Genomic DNA, 14,127 nt, shown 5'->3' with positions numbered 1-14,127 from the left:
TTCATTTTCTTATATTTTCTCTTACTTTCACAAGGTTATTGGTTCCCAGAACATTCAATATATTCTTTCTGTCTTCTACATTGAAGGCATACAGATAATATTTGTGGAACAGGAGAGCGTATTACAGGCCTGTCAGCCCACAATGTTGTGCGGACCTTTTAATAGACTTCATGATCAATCTTGCCCTTCACTCCATTTTTCTTTCATCCATGTGCCAATGTATGAGCCTTGTAAATGTGTCAAGGGTATCTGCCTCTATTACCATCCCTGCAAGCTCACTCACTGTGCAAAAGAAACTACTTCTCATGTCCCCCCCTATACTTTCCTCCAATCACCTCAACATTATGATCCCTGGAATTAGCCATTATCTCTTGCCTCTCTCACATTGCTATTCCTTTCTATAATTTCTTCCGACTCTGAGGGACCAGTATTTATTTATTTAATTCAGAGAGGCAGTACAGTAACAGGCCCAATGAGCACAAGCTACTCAATTGCAACCATGTGGCCGATCAATCTACTAACCTATGTTTTTGGAACATGGGAGGAACCCCATGACGTCACAGGGAGAACGTACTAACTCCTTACAGACAGCAGTGGGAATTGAACCTGTATTAGCGTTCAGCATACCTCTACACTACTGCGCTGCCCCCAAAACATTGTTTTTTTCTCTCTTCTTGCATAGGTATAAAAGCTTTTATAATTTTTCTATGTTTATTGTTTTCTTCCCCTCTGTTATTTCTCCCTGTCAGTCATCATCTGATAGTTTTTCAAAACCCTTCTAAATCTGTTGGCTCATCACTCTTTCTGGCAAAATTCTAAATCTCTTCGAATTAAATATTGACCTTAGCCATTGTTACATTCACCACAACTCAATTCCTTATGAGACTATACAGTTATTGAGTTTAATAGATTTAAAAAAATACATTGTCATCTGATATCATAATTTCTAATTTCATGTTATGTTCTACTTAAACCAACTCACTCCTCATTCCTAATCGGCCTTTGCTTCAATTTCAGACCCAGTAAAATTGTTATGAAATTGCATTGAATTTTTTGTCACATTATGATCACTCTTCCCCAAACCCTCTGCTCCAAAACAACTAAATAACCCTATCCAATTGCATAACTCTTGATCATAGTACTTGAGGATTTGAGAAAACTGTCCTTCTGTACCCCCTTTTTGTCAGCAATGTGTCGATTAATAGTCATGTAGCCCATTGGATTGCTCATGGACAGTGAATTGGGGTGAATTAGGGTGTACATAATGGGCTCCTTCAAGCACTGCAAAAAATTTCTTCTGAGAAAGCAGAAGATGCCCTTTGGCCCAAAGAGTCTACAATTGAGGGAAATGTTGCACTTTAGGAGAAGTTGGAAAAGTGAACGGGAAGGGAACTGAAAGGCTCAATGGTGGGGGTGGGTCAGCAACGTGGATGGGTGGGTGGGCAAGGACCAGATGGGCTGAGTGGCCACTTCCTGTGCTTCAGACTCAGGGATAGGAAGCAGGTACAATGCACCATAAGAAATCTGGTTAAAAGAAAAGGGAGGGGGTTTAGAAAGAATCAGATAACTCACATAACTGCACTGCAAACTAGACCCCTTCCAGTATTATGGTCTGGCGGGAAGTGACGTCAGCCTGCTGTAGAAGTCCTCGCAGAGGGGACCGGAAGTGGAGAGGGGAGGGGGAGAACAGAAGGGGCGCGTGTTATTTTCTTTGGGGGAGGGGGCGTGGTGCGGCTGCGCACGAGGGTCCGGTTGGGTTCTGGCGCCTTGGGCAAAACGAAGGCGTGGAAGCGAGCGAGAGAAAATTCCAGAAATTTCGGGAGCCGAGGAAAAATAGTTCGGCGGGGGTGTAATTGTTCTAACCCCGTTCCTCCTCCTCCCGCCGCCGCTCCCCGTAGAGCGCGAATACACACACCCGTCGACGACCAAAAACAAAACCACAGGTAAGTTGAGGGGAGGGGGGACTCTGTCAGGCGACGGCTTAATTCGACGGGAGGAGCCTGTGGCTGGGCGTTCGGAGGTTTTTCCCCCTCTCTTGTTGTTGTCGTCGGTGAAGGAGGCGGGGAACCGTGCCGCCGCCGCCATCTTGAAGCCGGCGGGTTTTTAAAATAAAAGACGCGTGAAGGGACGGTGAAAGGTTAACGAGCGGTGGAACTTTCTGTCAGCGATCGCCGTAAACCGGGGGTGCCCCACCGAACGACAGCGTCATAACTTTAAAACAATTTATTTCTGGCTCTAACGCCAGTCCTCTTTCTCCTCAGCCCCCCCTTCCCTCCCTCCCTCCCAACGCGTGTGCCCGGCCCGCCATTTTAACCCCGGGACTATTTTCCTCCTGAGGTTTTATTTTCTATTTGAACTCCCTCCCTCTTGGCAAACATTTTTTTCCCCTCTAAATATGGCTGACTGCGGGCACCTCCGTTTATATTGACCTGAAAGCACTTTTATTCTTCCTTTACTATTTGGCAGGCAAAACTTCCAGGTAAATGCATTCTGCCTCTTTCTATTTTTATTCTTTTGGAAATATCTGCGTGCATGTTTTTTTTTACTCGCACGAAAAATGTGCGTTTTTATTGTTTCAGAAAATGTGCACTTGTGTATTTTGCAACGTTTTTTTAGCACTTGTAATATTTGCATTATTTTAGAAGAAATTTATAATGGTATTCATAAAAGTGCAGGAACCATTTTTAAAAATTTGATCAATCAACACTTGTGATACATTTTTCTTTAGTTGTGTATTTTAGCTTCCAGGATAAGACGTTGCAAACTCTTGCCTGCAAAGAAATTGAATGGAAGTGTTTTGTTTTTCTGAAGGGAATTGATAAAGTGTTTGGGAATCATTTGTGGAGCTAAACAAATAGATTGGGGTGTGTGGCATATTTGGATTAGTCTTTTTGAGTGCTACTGTGGGCACAATGGGCCGAATGGCTTGTGTGAGGCCTGGGTTTCACTTAATAGAGAGGTCACTTTCCTGCTATTGGTTGCATGCTGTGACATGATATAAACGTGCATTTGCCACACCAGGAAACTTCTGTTGCCTTTCTTCCCCTTCAAGGGGTTCCTATCTCAGGAAACTTATTTATTGAGATACATTTGGAATAGGCCTGCTCAAGCTGCACCACCAGCAATCTCTCAGTCCTAGGCTAATCATGGGACAATTTGCAATAACCAGTTAACCTACCAGCCAGTACGTATTTGGACAGCGTGAGGAGACCGGAGCACCCAGAGGAAACCCATGCGATAATGAGAAGAACATACAAACTGCCTCTGGTGTGCCATTGTCCAGAAATTCGTAACCTCCCAAAAATTCCTGCTACTGTTGATGCTTCAAGGCAAGTGTCTTGATGGATTTCAGTCATAAAACTCTGGAGTAATAAAGTTCTTGGTTCAGACTCGGGTTTAATATCATTGGTATATGTCCTGAAATTTGTTGTTTTGCGGCAGCAGTACATTGCAATGAATAATAATAAAAATACTAAGAAGTGGCTTGGCTGTTTACTCTTTTCCATATATGCTGCCTGAACTTGCTGAATTCTTGCAGCATTTTGTACAAAGTATATGTATGAGAAATAATAAATTAAGTAATGCAGAGAGGAAGAAAACTCTGGTAGTGTTTGTGGGTTGATTGTCAATTCAGAAATCTGATGGTGGAGGGGAAGAAGCTGTTCTTGAAACATTGTGTCTTCAGATGCCTGTACCACCTACCTGGTGATAGGGTTTCTTTATGATGGATATTGCCTTTTGAAGGTGTCCTTGATGCTGGGAAGGCTAGTGCCCATGATGGGGATGGTAAAGTTTACAACTGTATGCAGGGTGGATTTGTGCATTTTTTAAAGTTTCAGGGCTGTTACTGTAATGGAGTTTATTTGGTGTAGAAGAAAGTGGGAAGTTTAAAGCAGGATGTGAAAGTTGCACAAAATGGTATTTAGCCTAAACATGGAGATTATCTATTACTGGCACAGGAAACCACCTTCATCAAGTTTGGATTGGGGAAATTTTCTGTAGAACATTCTTAGTCATGGTAGTCAAATGATGGTAAAGTTTTGGATTCCCTGAAATTTCTATTTGCCATGTTCTTTGAAAATTTTAATGTCTAAACCAATTTAAATATACTTTTTAAATTTATTTCATGGGCACTTTTGTTTTCAACTTGATAGTATGATCCCTTATTTCATTTGGTGCATGTTGGGATTTGTAAATGCATTTGTGTATTTATTTAAAAAACTTTATTGGTTTCTAATTTGTTTACTACTCTGTAATTGATACAGTTGGTTGTGGAAGTGAATATTCCTACCATTGCTGGCACTGGTTTGAGAGATGCAGGTGACTTGAGCTGTTGAATGCAGTGTGTTAAGTCTGCATATGGCAAAAATGATGTTCCCAGTGATGCTGAAGATTAGTCAGTTTCCCTGTCAATCAAAGCTACAATACAAGTAATTCTATACAGCTTATTCACAGCTATCCTCCACTGACTGCATACTCATGGACAAATTAGCCTGCTTTTGTTGGCAGATGTTGCTTTGGTTTTTCTTATTTGGGTTCCAGCCCAACCCCTGCCCCACCAGTGTAAATGGCTGATGTGAACATATGAGTATAAAGGTTTTTTATTCTATGTATTTAATTTATTTAGAGATATAGCATGGAACAGGCCCTTCTAGCCCAGTGAGCTGCACTGCCCAGCAACCCACCTATTTAACCCTAGCCTGATCACAGGGCAATTTACAATGACCAATTAACCTACTAACCAGTGCATCTTTGGGCTGTGGGAGGAAACCAGAGCACCTGGAAGAAACCCACATGTTCACAGGAAGAATGTACTAACTCCTTAGAGGATGTCAGAATTGAACTCCTGAAATCCCTGAGCTTTAATACTGTTGCGCTAATCATTGTTACCGTGGTGCCCTCTATGGGAGTACTTATCTAATGTTGGAGAAAGTGTTTATATTAACAGGATTTATTTTGTTGGATGCATGATTATTATAACAAAATGTTGCATGAGATTTTGTTGCAAGATTTTAGTTTATTTCAAAAATTTAAGTTTTTAAAAGCCTTTATGCAATTTGTTTTAGAGATGATAACTAAAAATTGCATGGTCAAACAAAAATGGTATTTATAATTGTACTCAAAATATAATTGTTCATGCTGTTTGCTTCAGTTATTATTTATCCTCAGATGGCAAAACTTCAATAGAAGCAGGACGTTTATACCAGAGTGGAATGTTTCAAGTGATTATCTGCATTTGAAATGTGAATATTTAGGTGTGCAGTGTTAATGATTTTTGTACTTAATTTCTGACACTTTGGAATTGGCATACTGAGTTAAGAAGTGTTGCCTCCAGGCAATTGATTGTGTACTGTGTAATTTGTATATTGAAATGTGTTTCCACTGTAGAAAGTAACAAAGAAAAAGTTGAGTGATTCAGGAAGGCAGTGTAGAAACAAGTAAAACTGATGCTATTTATTTTTTTTTGCAATTTCATTTCAGTGTTAAATAAGCATGTTTCACTAATGGAATGTGAAAATAGGAAATATTAACTAGGGTTTAAATTTATACATTATCCAGTATATGGTAATTGTGAGCATGATTCTTCAATCGAGCCCCGATCCTTAATTATTCTTTGTGGCTGTGCATGCACTGGTTTATTGTTTAATGTGCTAACAAAAGGCTACCAGATAGAGTCCAACATGGAGTATTACTTTCAAACAAATTGTCATTGCCATCATGAAATTCATTTTTAAAATATTTGTGTTGATGGCTCTAATTGGCAAGGAAAAGCGTAGTGGTGAAGTTGATCAGAATCTTATCTTCCCCAGAACTTATCTGCAGGTACGAAGAATAAGTATGTGATTTTTGTATGTGTTTTTTAAAGTTTTTGGATACAAATATTGTTCCTGTTAATTAAGGCATGTAGTGCATGTTGTAAACTGTATATGCTCTGATTCACTTTAATGTTGTGGCAAATGAACCACAAGTGCTAAATAAACCTCATGATTGTGTTAAGCATGTCGGAGTCAGCTGAATTCCAAATATGCTTGTTTCCCTTTTGAACTAAATTTTCATTTCACAATTTGGAGAGATGTGATATAGTTAAATTTTTGTATGAGCTGTGAGACACTATTTCCAACCTACTCATGATATTTCAAGTACTCACTGGCTTTGGAGCTTTTTGGATATTTCTTACCTTGAACTGTCATCAGCAAGAGTAAATGATGCACGACCAAACATAATTTTAATGTGGACAAATTTGTTATCTAACTTAAAAGATCTTTTGTTAAAATAGGAATTCTCTGTCTGTGTATGCACTATTCAGTTGGTTGGGGAGGGGTGGAGAGGGGGGTGGAGGGGGGATGGTACTTTTCACAAGAATATCAGACTTCGCATAATTTGAATCCAGAAATCTTGTCAAAAAGCCAGTGCTGTTATTTTAAGTTTAGTTTAAGGTTGTATATAATCTCATGGAAATCATGAGATAATTCATTCTGTCAGTCAAGCATGGTAGAAAACTACTCTTTTTAAAAACTGATTTATACAGACTGTAATTTGTGTGTGGCACTTTTTTTTGAACCTGTGTTGCTTTTCTTGGTAGGAGTTGCTGTTTTATGCTTTCAGGGTGGATTCTTTTCTGAGTAAATTAGCATATATCTGGTCTGCCATTTGTTTGCAAGTACAAAACCCTGGTCCCTTCCAATTTGGGTTGTGGCTGTGTTGCACTTGTATTTAAAACAGTAAAGCTCTAAACACCTTGTCTGAGATTGTAGTGGGCTCAATGGGAATAGCTGTATTTTTGTTATGCAGCTAAACCAGTTAAGGTCTTTTGAGATTTATTTAGAGCTAACAGATTTAAAGGAGTTGTTTTGGTGCCATTTGTATTTGATGCTTGATAAGAAGTTGTATATTTATTGCTAAATATCACTGGCTTCAAATGATGCACTTCTGAATTTTTGAAAATTGGGACCTGGTTGCACCAGCTCTACTTGTCCATTAATTGGCAAAGATTTTCCCCTTGTGCTGATTTTGAGGACATGGCCATTAACTACAAATTTAAAAACGAGTATTAAGGCCTAAAAACGTGCTGTTAACTCCCATCACTGGCTCTGATTGCAGAGTTTTTTTCAGTACACTTGCTAGATACTGCATGTCCCTTGACCATTAAGGTTTGATGGTAACATTGCTGTCAGAAAAGTCAACTGTCATTCTTTGAGAACCTCTAAATCGTTTGTGACTGCGAGAGCATCAGACTGGTGCTGAGCAGTGTCCTTTAGTGGACGTGGTTTTAATCAATGTAAATGGCAAGTTGTTTAATTCTTTTCATAGTGAGTTGTATTATCAGTTATCACATGGTGATGCAATCTGGAAAAATAGTGACTGGCGGTAACCTTAAACATGATCTTTAAATTAGAATAGAGACATTTATAAAGCACAATTAGGTGCTGTTCTTCACTGGGGTTGGTTTGAAAGGCAGGGAGATTTTCCTATACATTTTAATTTAATCACTGAGAAAGAAATGTCACAAATAATAACACACACAAAATGCTGGGGGAACTCAGGGCAGACAGCATCTATGGAAATGTGTGCCAGAAATAATAAACTACTTCAAGTGCATTTGTTGAACTGTGGAATGCAAAGCATTAAAATACCATTTCTATGTAATTTCTCTGGGTTCTGAGGCATATGAGGAACTGGGAACCAGCAGACTCTCCTGGTGGTGGGGAGGAGATGGTGTGTGGGGGGTGGGAGAGAGAGAGGAGAGGTACACTCCTTTTTGCTGTTCTGTGCTGGTTTGAGAGAGAAGAGAGGGATACTCCTTTTTGCTGTTCTGTGCTGCTTTTAGTGACACTTGTATAAACCTAATTGCTTTAAATATTGGCGTGAGAGAGAGAAAATGAGGTCAGTTATTGGTTCACTTATTGTGTCAAATGTTTTTGGAATTTTTTTTCAGAAAAGCTTGCAGGAAACTTGTTGGATCACCATTGCAGCAGGAAATGTTGGACATTGTGTTGTGGTAATGCCATAACTTTGCTTAATACCTTGCTTGGGTGAGAATAGCTCTATTGTGGACTTGTTGCACAGCTTGCATGCCATTGCAGAGCAGATGTAGTTTATAAGTGCAAGTTTTTAAAGTCTCAAACAAGTCTGCTATGAAGATACTGTATCTGAGAAGGATATTTCATACAGTCACAAAAGTCAAATGCGTCAATGTATTCTTCTATTATTTTGGCTCCCTGTATTTTTTTTTCAGCTGTTGTGTGATTAAGATTGTTTGAAATGAAAGGGAAGATTGATCGCCTGGGTTGGCTATTTGTTTGTAGTGTTGTTCCAACCAATGAGAACAAGTAGGACCAATATAAAGGTGAGCACTTGACAGAAATGACACTCAGTTGTGCGCTGATGATGTCACCTTGGCTGGTGATGAAACGTTTGCAACCTAACCTCCAGGCTTGGCGAGCAACCTTGAGAAATAATAATTGTGCACGGCAGGCCAAAAAATGCCTGACAGTTTGGAACAGTTGCTCGGCCTCATGGGTAAAGTCATTGATGCTAGGAATTACTTTGCACTTGGCAGGCAGTAGGAGACCTTTCTCTAGTTACTGTAGTTGGATGTGGCTCCTTTCGACGATCATAATTGTGTTGACTAACAGTCCATCTGCCCAGCCATTATAGAAAAGCTTGTGAATTTGTGACTGAACTTACCCATTGCCAAGAATTAAAATGTGAATGCGATTTGCTTTCTTGTTTTGGAGCTGATATATGATGGGCAAGAATTGACTGGCTTGACAAAAAAGGTGGAATGTACACCTGTGAGAGCATAGAGTAGGAGTACTGTCATCATGAGGTGAATTTTGTAGTCAAAAAAAGAACTAATCTGGCATCTCAACATGAGATAATGCCTCCTCCTTTCAGCTCACTCTAACAAGTATCCAGCCAACTATGGTCATCAGCACTTCTGCCCAAGTCCCGGAAGGCCTGGATAACTTCCACATGAACTTTGGGGAAAGCCCTGATCTGGTCATCAGGCATTGTCAATGCCAGCATAAACAAATGCTCAACTTTAACTATTTGTGATAAATTATGAGGGAGCAGGGAAAACTTTCATCTGACTTATTCTTGGAACATGGGTGTTGTCATAACATGACTCTGCTTTGCCAAAGAAATGAGTATAAGGTCTTATGGAACACTTCAACTTGGACATAGGCTTTCATTAGATTGTTATCAGAGCAGATGACAACAGGATGTGTTGTAATGGATACCAGTGATAGACCATTGCATGATCTGTCTACCTGTGTCATCCTAGTCACACAATGATAGGGACAACAAAGAAATTAATGTTGAAGGTCTTTGGGATCTATTCAAGATTGTCTTAATGTCATTTCTAGTAAGTGTAAAGGAGGAGAAAATAATTGTTACTCCAGATCAGATGTAGCACAAAAAGAAAGATGAAGACAATAATAAAAAAGACACTAAATATAAAGATGAAGTTGATCGTAGTACCTCATTGATGCCTTCTTAACTCCAATCAAAGGGAGCTGAATGTTTTCAAGTTTTGGACTGCTTTGAAACCCACCAGTATTAAGTATTCAAGATGACACTCTTGGCCTCTCCACTGGAATGAATGAGGACTAATCGTTTATTGGGAATAACAGGAGGTTCAGGGGCTAAATAAGCACAATTCTAAAACATTCAAGGTTGGAATCTCCACCTTGCATCAAGGGATTAAAGATTATATTAAAAGTTAGCTTTATTGGTCACATGTACATCAAAACATGTGGTGAAATGTGTCATTGGCATCAATGACCTTCAGTCTGAGGATGTGTTGTGGCAGCCCGCAAGTGTCACCATGAACTTGTTCCTAGTTCTGTGGTTGTGCTGTATCAGAGAGTAGGTGATGGCTGTAAAACATTTGACTGTTGTATGTAACTGCAAGATAATTTTAGGCTCGTTTTGCACAGGAGGCCTGTTATTTGGGTTTGAATATGGAAATGCAAAAACCATGTAGCTTTTCCCACATTGGAATCAGTTGAGTTCAACATGTTACTTTGATTCAATTTATGTATTTTACTTAAAGTTATACCAAGCCATTGTCTGCATTTTAGCTGGATGTAAAAACATTGCCTTTTTTTAAAAAAGAAGAAGAAATATTTGAGTTTGTTACTTCAGGCCAGGCAGCATCTGTGGAAAAGAGTACAGTTGATGTTTCAGGTTGACACCCTCTGGCAAGACTGAAATATCGTGACCCGAAATGTTGACAGTACTCTTTTCCATAGATGCTGGCTGGCCTGCTGAATTCCTCCAGCATTTTGTGTGTGTTGCTTGGATTTTGAGCATCTGCAGATTTTCTCTGTTACTAAAAATGTATCTTTCGATCCCTTTTTCTAAACAGATTGACCTTGAGCTATTTGGGCCTGGACAGAATTGGTTTGGAAAAATAGTGCAGGTGAACTTTATTTATCGAATGAGTCCTGCTGCATCTGTTAGCATATATTAATCAAGTTTTCATGTTGGTGACTTGCACACTTTGAGCTGGTAGGCATTTCCTTTGCATGTTCTGTTATGACAGGATATGTGAAGGGTAATGTTTCTGGAGTGAGGTCTAGTGTTGAAGGAGGATTGGGGGTGGTGTGTGAAATCAAGGGCTGTGAGAGTTGGCTGAGCACTCAGGTTGAACTCGTAACAGTGGAGGTGTATGAATAACTTCTGGCCAGCTTTGGTAGAACCCAGAGGAGAACTGAGAGAAAGGTTAAAGTTAAAACTTAAAAATGTGTACCTGATGGTGATACCCAGTTCCCTTATTAAAAACCTTGTTCAAGTAGCTTCCCCTTAAGCGCTTGTAAGTGCTGTAGTGATGTGGTTTCGAATGAAAGGCTTACAATTTCACAAAAAGGGTGCATTCCACTTTAGATATTACATCACTTGTGCGCACAACCTTTTGAATGATATCACAGAGGTATTGAAAAACAGGAAGGAAGATGATGGACTTTGTAAATAATTTTTGAATGCTTTGCCTTACATTTTCCATAGGAATTCAGTCGAATTTACAAGCCATTAGTTGAGTGTCAGTGGGAACTAATGATGTACAAATTAGGTGCAGCATTTTGAGTTAGAGTAAACACACTTCAAAATCGCATTGGTTATAAACTGCCTTGGGAGATGCTCATGATATGAAAGTGTTGATAGAATTCCAGGTTTGTTTCTGGCTGCTATATTAACTGCACATAGACTAGTATGTCAGTCTCCTTTTTCAAACAGTTACATATGGTAGGCTGGTACAACTCTCCGCAAGCAGGTCTCATTTTTCAAATTGTCATCATTAAGAAGAAAGTATTGATGGTTTTTAAATTATGTGCAATTTAACTATATGTACATTTTCTGAAGTGAACTTTGGCATTAGTGTTCTTGATCTTGATTGGGAACAGGACCTCTTCCCACTTTAAGTGGAGATGGAGCTTAATTTACAAATAATGAATTACCATACTTGCCATTTGATCACTGAGAAGCCATTTTTTAAAATGCTGAGGCATTCAAACATTGCTAAATCATTCCACCACTTTGAAGGCACACGCTAAGCAGTAAATTTGGTTTGACTGAACAGTTCATGTCTGACTGGGGGTACTTTGTGAAAATTTGATTGTTGGTGATACCTCAGACTTTAGATATGTAACAAATGCCCAAGCATTTCATCTTTAGTTTGTGCACATTTGGGCAAATATGAATGTTGCTCGCTTCATTTATTAATGTTTGGGAAAACAAACTTTGTTAATACCTTTAAATATGAGACAGTCGAACATATTGATACTTAACTGGGCAATGCTGTTTGTCCACACTGAAATTCCTGAACTGTAGATCTGCTTATGAAAGTATGTGTGTGTAAGTTTAAGTTGGAGCTATAGAAGAATCACCTTAGACTTGTAGTTAGGTTTGGATTATCAGATTCTTATGTACACTCTGAATATGGGGCCAAGCAATAGTGTTTAAACTGTCTTTGTCATGAATTTTGCATCAAACGAGTCTTTTCAACTTTTTTCTGAGGAGAGAATCTTTGTGACTTAATCATTTATAGCTTCCCCTCCCCCTCCCCCAAAGTTGAAGTTTAAAAGAATGAAGATGGAGTTGCAGTACCATGCATAAAATTTAAATGTTTACATTAAAAATATAAACAAATGATATGAATTGCATTGATTTCTCGGAAGATCTGAATTTTTCTTGAAAACATCAGTTTGATTAATACCTGGTATCACAACAATAATCCAGAATAATGTTAATGCTTACAAATGTTTCTTGGCTGATCTGTGGCAACAAAGACTAGAAGGGGTATATTGGTAATTACGTTGGCCTTGAAAGTCATTGAATGCTGGCAAGCATGCAGTGCCATGAATCAGTTGTTTTAAAAAGCCTTTACAACGTGCAGTACGGGGAAAGAAATTAAAAAATTGTTTGATGCTAAAGGTGGAATGTTAATTAGCAAGCCAGAACCGAAAGAGGTGCGGAAGACTGGGAGTTGAGACAGAAATACGGTATGGCAGGATTGTCTTTCTTTGGTCTGGGCTGCAGATTTTGGGTCACAATTATGCATTTAAACTTTGCCGTCCCCTTTTCATGGGTCTATTGAAAAGTTTGCCTTTATTGCTTCTACTGATTCATGTAGTTTATTGTTGAAAATGTGAATCCAAAAATTTTGGCATGTTTGGAGTTGGTGTAAACATTACCTTGTTTCAGTGAACCTCCACATTCTGACTTGTGGATGTAAAGCAATTGTTTGGAAAATTGATCATTTCAACCTTATTTCCTTGTACTGCTCAGGTTTTTTGTCTCAACAGCTGAGTACTTTGCAATCACTCGCAGCAAAAAAAATCCATAATCTCTCACAAACAGGTGACAGAATATGATGCTGCCAGAGATGGTCATTGGACAACTTTCAAGAAGATATCTGTAGTTAATGGTACTAATTCCATTTGTGCAGAATATACCTCCTGGGAGACATGGTGAGAATATTTGGCAAGTGAATATGAAGGTCGTTGTTCCTGCAACATAAACCATTAATGAACTCTTATTTTAATCTGTGAAGTTTGCATTTGGATGATGCTGTAAAGTGATGCAGACAAGGCATTAATCTGTGCAAAGGCCAGTTAAAATTCATATTGTCAGAAATCTGGCACTGAGATTCATTTGCATGGAATGTAATTCAAAAGCAAAGCGACGCTGGAATTGTATAGTACCATAGTTAGACCACAATAAGAACAAAAAAGTACGTGGCTCAGGTGGCATCTATGAGAAAAGGGACTACTAACATGTTGGATCAAAGATTTGAGTATTTTATGGATTTGTTTTTAATTTAGGTTTTTCATTATCTGCAGGTTTGGTTTTCATTTTTTACATGGTTAGATTACACTTGGAGTTTTGCCCTTGAATTATATAAGTAAGAGGTGCTGCAGAAAGGATAAACACAAGAGATTCTGCAGATGCTGGGAATCCAGAGTAACACACACAAAAAGTTCTGGAGGAACTCAGCATATCAGGCATTATCTATGAAAATGAATAAACAGTCTGCGTTTCCGGTCGAGCCCTTCTTCAGGACTGGAAAGAAAAGGGAATTCTGGTATTTTTCCCTCCCCCTTCCCTCTTTATTTCCTCCTTTTCCTCACCTGACTATCACCTCCCATGGTGGTCCTCTTCCTTCCCTTTCTCCCATGGTCCACTGTTCGTTCACCTATCGAAGTCCTTCTTCAACCTTTTCTACCTACTTGGCTTTACCTACCACCACCTGGCTATTCCCCTTCCCCTCTCCCATTTTTTATTCTGGCGACTTCCCCCTTCCTTTCCAGTTCTGAAGAAGGATCTCTGCTATCTGTCTTTTGTTTATTCATTTCCATAGATGCCGTCTGATCTGCTGAGTTCTTTCAGTATTTTGGAGGTGTGCTGCAGAAAGTAGAGGTTTAAAAGCATAGTGTCAAAACTAAGTAATACTTATCAAAGAGATGGCCATGTGTTTTTCTTTCCCCCTCTGAAAGACTGTGGAATAATGACCCAAGAGCTTTACAAGATTGTGAAATCGATTTGAGAGGCTAGGGATGAATTTATCAAAATTCAATTTCAGTGGAAAAATAAAATGATCTCCTCCTCTCTCTCCCCCCCCCC

General features: G+C 39.1%; 1 protein-coding gene across 8 annotated transcripts in view; it reads left to right on the top strand.

Annotated features, from left to right (window-relative positions):
- The first annotated feature begins 1,728 nt into the window (after positions 1-1,728).
- pogzb (pogo transposable element derived with ZNF domain b) overlaps positions 1,729-14,127 on the top strand; it is a 101,096-nt gene continuing 88,697 nt past the window's right edge. For 7 of the 8 annotated variants that reach the window (XM_072283434.1, XM_072283412.1, XM_072283404.1 and 4 more), the window contains exon 1: positions 1,729-1,943. The gene's annotated coding sequence lies outside the window, so the exon portion shown is untranslated. Of the gene's footprint in view, positions 1,944-2,108; positions 2,480-14,127 lie in introns of those variants that run through there. The other variant, XM_072283381.1, reaches the window with a different exon arrangement.

Source organism: Mobula birostris, chromosome 2 (assembly GCF_030028105.1).
Source record: "Mobula birostris isolate sMobBir1 chromosome 2, sMobBir1.hap1, whole genome shotgun sequence".
In the NCBI taxonomy this organism is placed as follows: Eukaryota; Metazoa; Chordata; class Chondrichthyes; order Myliobatiformes; family Myliobatidae; genus Mobula; species Mobula birostris.
The sequence above is the reverse complement of the archived record's forward strand: the minus strand, read 5'-3'. Positions and strand labels throughout refer to the sequence as shown.